Below are 5,271 nucleotides of genomic sequence, written 5' to 3' on the forward strand. Positions count from 1 at the left end.
ATGCTGGGGAGAATGGCAGCTAAAACTAACATTTTCCATAACATTGCTACATTCCAAACAGAGAATGTAGTCTCTCTTGGCCTTGAGAGCAAGAAAGTAAAGGACCTTGAGCAATAACTTGCCACAAAGCTTGTACCTACAAGATAATGGGATCTAAATGAGTTTACATTTTAGAAGCATGAGGGGAAAGTACACCAAAGAACAAAGCTTTATCTTAGACTTGTAGAAAACATGATAAAACTAGAAGTTTATGTGCCACAGACCTCAGACAAAGGTCTGCTGAATGTTAATGAACTGAGGTCTGAATGTCTAAAGTCTTGTATTTTGTGAGCCCACCCTCAAATAGAAGGGTTATGTAAATCACCTGACATATAGCCCCCATGAGGGAAATGCATGCCTCCTTGCTGAGATAAAAACTCCTATCTCAGCTCCTCTTTGGGAATCCATTCCCGGGATCCTTTCGTGCTTGGAAGCTTGGTCCTTCCTCTCTCACTTAACAAAACTCCACTTTACTATCCCTTCCCCTTTCATGCTTGGAAGCTTGGTCCTTCCTTCCCTCACTTAACAAAACTCCACTTTACTATCCCTTCCCTTTGTCCATGTCTCTAATTCTTCGTGAGTGTGAAACAAAGAACCTGGTCGTCTCACAGTCTTGAATTCAGCACCAGTGTTTGGTCTAATCACCCCAACTTCCTGCATCACTATGCCCAGACATCTCAGACTTCCCAGAGTCAGGATCACAGGCATCTATGCCTAGCATGTGCAGATAAACTAGGGAGTCAAACCTGGGATCTACTGCAGGATTGTTCAGAAGCACGTTACCATTGTTCTGAGCTGGCCTTTTCTCTGAAATTTTGAAATCATCAATAAAACATTTTGAAAGCATTTTGTGGAATATGTTTGTCTCAGTTACTTAAGATGTAAAATCATGTCATATTTTTATCTATGTGGCAATGATCAAAAGAAAATCTCAGTTCTTTTAAACCCTCAGCTACTAGAGATTACTCCACTAAGAGGCTCCACTTCCCTAAGTCTTTCTGTGAACATGATCATTTGACTGCTTCAGATGGCCATGCTATTGTCTCCCTTGAAGAGGTGGTTAATAAAATAAATTTGCTTCAGTTCTAAAACGTCAAAGATGGGATTCTGCAAAAGGAGGTAAAATATCACCAAATATATTACTTTCTCAGCCTATTGAAGGCAATAAAGAGTGTAAAGAGAAAAATCTAATAAATGACAATGTAACTCCTACTCTATGCCAGATCCTTTCTTGGAAACATAATGTTTATTTGCTAATATTCACAAGCAGAATGGTAGGCACTGTAAAGTCAGAAAGAAGTAGGAATTAAAACAGTATGGTATTGATGCAGGAAGAGACAGATGGATTACTATTAAAAAAACAGCGTTGAGAAATGGGCCTATGTATGAATAACTATGCCATAACTGATCATGGTAATAAAGCAACTCACTGGGTAAAGGAGAGAACATCAACAAAGTGGACGAGAAATGCTAAGTTGAATCTCTGTTTTATACTATTTGCCAAAATAAATTCCACGTGAAGTAAAAATGTAAAACTGTAAGCATGTTATGAAAAATTAGAAACGATGCTTCTAACTTTGGGATAGAAAAGACTTTAAAACAACCTATACAACACAAAAGCCACAAAGTAAAAGATACATAATTTTAACTACACCAAAACTTGTAACTAAAAATTAGAAAACAAAACTAATGACTAGAAACAATTTGAAAGAATGTATTACCCATCTATACAACAGTCAAGAATTTAACTTAATACCCAGAATGGATATACCATAGAGAGCAAGAATATAATTTTAATCTTTATAATGGGGAGATTACTTTTTGAAATATCTATAGACCTCATAAAATTCAATGCAAAATCATAGAAAATTATAAAAAAAAATGGAAGTTTGATGCAATTATGTTTTGGAGGATTTGTGAAAAAACTGATATTGTCATGTAGTTCAGGTAGGAGTATAAATTGACACAACCCTTTAAGGGGATGATTTCTAGGTACTGTTAGAAGTTAAAATATCACTGTCATCCAGCAATCATACTCTTCAATATCATCCCTAAAGAAATACCTGAGTGTGTAAAAGGCATACAACGTTCACTGTGATACTGTCTGTGGCACTAAGAATTCAAAAACAAAATTGCCATCAATAAAAGAAAAACTACAAAAGGCCATATAATGTAATGCTATACAGCTCTTGAAAATAATAAGATATCTCAATATTTAAACATGTGGAAAGATCTCTAAGATGCAGTATAAGGTAAAAAGGCAAGATATAAAGCATACTCATAGTCCCATTTATATTAAAAACTAGTCACACAAAATAAAGCTATATATTTCTATGTATAAACACATGTAATAAATATATAGAAAAATATTAAATTAATAATGGTGGGTATTAAGAGGCAGCTGAGAAAAATAGAAGTAAGTAAAATAGAACTTTCACTATTCCTGAATGAATTTTTATAACAAAACTTACTTATTATTTCCATAATTAGATTACATAATCTTAGGAAAAGATCACAATGATTATAAACACAGGAATTTTAAAAAGGTCCACTATAATGAAGCCGTCAGTCTTTTTGAACATTGCTGTAAATAACATGAAACTATTTGTATCCAAAAGTGGCTTTTATTATGGCAATAATTGGCCCATTTTAATATGAATACTATTTAAAATATTTTAACAGTTAAAATAACTCCTGTTATTTTCCATCTAAGTTTTATTTTTTATGATACTTCTCATACTGTGAATTATTCTATAAAAGTCTATCTTGGTTTACCACCTATACCACTACACTAAAGATCTTCTACACACCATATATAAAAAGATATATTACTTCACTTTTCAAAGGATCATTTATATTTTTGTTTTGATATTGTTTCAGTCTGTTCTGCTGCTGCTAACAATTGAACACCATAGGCTGAGTAATTTATAAAGAATAGAGGTTTATTTAGCTCACGTTTTTAGAGGTCCAAGGTCAAGGGACCCTCATCTGATGAGGGTCTTCTTGTTGGTGGAAACCTGCAAAATCCTAAGGCAGCACAAGACATAACATGGTGAGAGAGTAAGAGTTTGTGCATCTGTATCTCTCACTCTCTCTCCTTATAAACCCACCAGTATTTAGTCATAGAAAACCTACAATTTTATCTAATCCTAATCACCTACCCAAAGCTTCACCTCTTAATCCCATAGTTGGATTAAATTTTCACCCTCTTAAAATCATCAAAACCAATTTTCAACATATGAATTTGTGGGGAACACATTCACACCCGTGGCAGATGTCAAATAAGATTTTTAGACAGTTTCCTGAAATAGTTTAGTGAACACCGAATTAGATCTCTAGAACATAATCCCTAAATAATCCTACTAGCTGGTTTCTCACCCTAGATCATGAACACTTTCATAACCGTTCCAGCACTTACTCGAAATGTTTGGGACATCATGCATACTCAGTAAATATTGTGTGATGGGTAGATGGATGAATGGACAACTTAATACTGAGAAGCTTTGCAAACCTGTGTAGAGATAAATATATCTGACCTTAATTTTCAACTTAAATTCTTCCTTAAATCCTTTATAAACACCATGAGGGCATCTACTCCCAGTGAAATAGTTTCAGTGCTTCACTGGCAGATATTAGAGACTGAGGGGCAGAGACGCTTGATGAGGACACAATGCTTAAACAGGCTACACTGTTCCTTAGGACATTTCCATTATAAAACTATACATGCCCATCTTGGGCATGTTTTGACTCTCCCAACCCTGAAAAGTCAAAAGCCTACCTTTTGACTCTCATGACCATCAAAGCAATTAGTTTTAGTGTGATGTTTTGCCACATGCAAATCAATCACATGTATATTACCTGGATGACCACTATTTTAAATTAAAAAGCACTTCCCCACATACCCACCCACTCATTATCCCAACACTGCTTTATTTTTTTCCACATAATACCTATCACTGTCTTAGTATATTACAGAAGTTACTCATTTATTTTTTATCTCATCTATCCCTTTTCTGTCTCCAACCTCAACTGACCCATACCCACAAACATCAAATATAAGCTCTGTGAAAGAAAGAATTCAATTTTCTGCACTGATATATTTCCAGTGCATTAAAAAGAGCCTAGTACATAATAAGTACCCAGTAAATTTTTGTCAGATAAAATGGGCTAGCTCCATGGCCTGGTGGTTAATCCTAAGTGGCAAACTACACAGTGTGAGTCCCGGTCTGAAGGCTTGAAGAACACACCAAGTGTGTGTGCCCCAACTCCAAACAGGATGGGTAAATGGAAGAGAAGGGATTGGGACAGGAGCACACTTCATTGGTGGGAGGTGCTTTCTCCATCTCCCTTCCTCGTTCTGTTTCTCTCTGGTGAGCACATGTGACTCTGGGGAAAAAAAATAAATACAGTCTTCACGACATTTCCATGTGGCTAACTGGGTGAAATCTAAGAATGAAAAAGTCTGACTGTATAGTAAGAAGGTAACTAATCTTCCCAGTTTTATTGATAATATTATTCCCTTGGCATTTAAATGAAATGATATCAACACCATCATCCTCATGATTCAAGTCTTACACAAACACCGTTCATTCAAACTCTAAGATAAATAACTCTTTCTCACTCCCAGAACTGTTTGATTTCTTTACCTTGGTCTGCCTCACTTGGAGTTCATAGCAGACTGAAACTGAGAACAGAGATGGGCAATGACATCACACACAGTCAGTGAAGCCACCAGTTTGCACCAAATGGTTGAAAACATCATGGTAAATTTATTTTCAGAAAGAATCTCTATAACATGACATATAGTCGATACTACTATGAAATATGTGCTGCCCCCACTTGTGTTATAAAATGATCTTGTAACATCTCTGTTTAATCAGGTCTATGTATTGGCACTATTCCACAGTAAAATGTGTTCACATCGCTGAGTGTAGGAAGCCTCTGTAGGAGAGAAATCCAAATTTTCTCTCAGCTCAAACAGGCTCTGCGTCAGAGTGAAGAAACTCAACTGAGGATGCTGGTCTTATCTTTCCCATCTTCTTTTGCCCTCATTCTGTCCTGCTTTCCTCCACCCACCAGTCTGCCACCTCCCCACCACCACACCCAAACACAATCTGCCTTCTACTATATTTTCTCCCGTATTGAGAGTAGGGTAGAAAAAAAAAAAAAAAAAAGAGAGAGAGTTTTAGTTTTTTTCTTTTTTTCCCAAATACTTTTTGCTGCTGAAGATCT

The sequence above is a fragment of the Tupaia chinensis genome, unplaced genomic scaffold (genome assembly GCF_000334495.1).
Source record: "Tupaia chinensis unplaced genomic scaffold, TupChi_1.0 Scaffold146687_1, whole genome shotgun sequence".
Taxonomy (NCBI): domain Eukaryota; kingdom Metazoa; phylum Chordata; class Mammalia; order Scandentia; family Tupaiidae; genus Tupaia; species Tupaia belangeri.